Source organism: Palaemon carinicauda, chromosome 17 (genome assembly GCF_036898095.1).
Source record: "Palaemon carinicauda isolate YSFRI2023 chromosome 17, ASM3689809v2, whole genome shotgun sequence".
NCBI classification, from domain to species: Eukaryota; Metazoa; Arthropoda; class Malacostraca; order Decapoda; family Palaemonidae; genus Palaemon; species Palaemon carinicauda.
The window spans coordinates 8,826,996-8,827,590 of NC_090741.1; positions in this window are offsets into that span (position 1 = coordinate 8,826,996).

Sequence of the window (595 nt, forward strand, 5' to 3'; positions counted from 1 at the left end):
TATACATAGGAATCAATCGTTCTCTCTTATCTTTCTCCTTCGGTTCCATCGATTACGGTCTCTGACATGCTCACTTCGAAGGTCGAAAATATTTCTTCTCTACTTGCATGTTCTTTTCATATTCTCCCGCCGCCCTAATGTCGATATTGAGAAAGAAATTGGCAGAAAAGTCAAGGCGATTCGTGACCTCTTGGGTTTCATGAAAGAAAGAATTTGAAAATCAGCGAGACGACTGAAAGTTTTTTGTTCTTTTCCCCAAAGACAGAATGAAAACATAATTTTCTATAGGGAATAATCGTGTTGTTAGGTGCAAAGTGATATAGTGGATGTTGTTGACTAATTGTTATCATATCAGTTTTTTCCCTATACTTTTCTCTATGATGTGAATAGTCTTACGCAAAATCGATGCCTGATGGAAAGTAAAGCTATTTTTTTTTCGTAAATTGAACGATATGACACATATCATATCCAATAATGGAAGTTTCCGATACATAACACGAAAATGCTTGGAAAATACACTACTCATCCACGTCTTCGTGTGGATATATACACTATATAAAAACAATAGCACTAATGCATCCCTTTTTGGTCCACT